Source organism: Frankliniella occidentalis, unplaced genomic scaffold (assembly GCF_000697945.3).
Source record: "Frankliniella occidentalis isolate FOCC.00 unplaced genomic scaffold, Focc_3.1 Scaffold208, whole genome shotgun sequence".
NCBI lineage: Eukaryota > Metazoa > Arthropoda > Insecta > Thysanoptera > Thripidae > Frankliniella > Frankliniella occidentalis.
Genome location: NW_026267334.1, coordinates 10,988 through 11,303, shown reverse-complemented (window position 1 = coordinate 11,303; position 316 = coordinate 10,988).

Below are 316 nucleotides of genomic sequence, written 5' to 3'. Positions count from 1 at the left end.
TAAGCTATACGGCTAATGTCAGTGTAAGGTACAAAGCGATGCGTCCTGGTTGACTACTGTGGCGTACGGTGGAATTCTGTCAGCTTAATTTTAAAAGAAGTGTTGCATGAGTTGTGGGGCTGGAAGATTGAGCTGACGGCTGCTCGTTGCTGCCACTTGCGGGCTGACTCACAAGGCAGACGTCAAAGTTCAATCAAGCTCCCCCCCCCCCCTCCCTTTTCCTGTCATATATCTTTGCACTGCGCCGCAACTTCGGGTTCACACAGGTCACTCGGTCCGGATGGACGTTGACCATCAGTGACCTCACAGTCGCTCA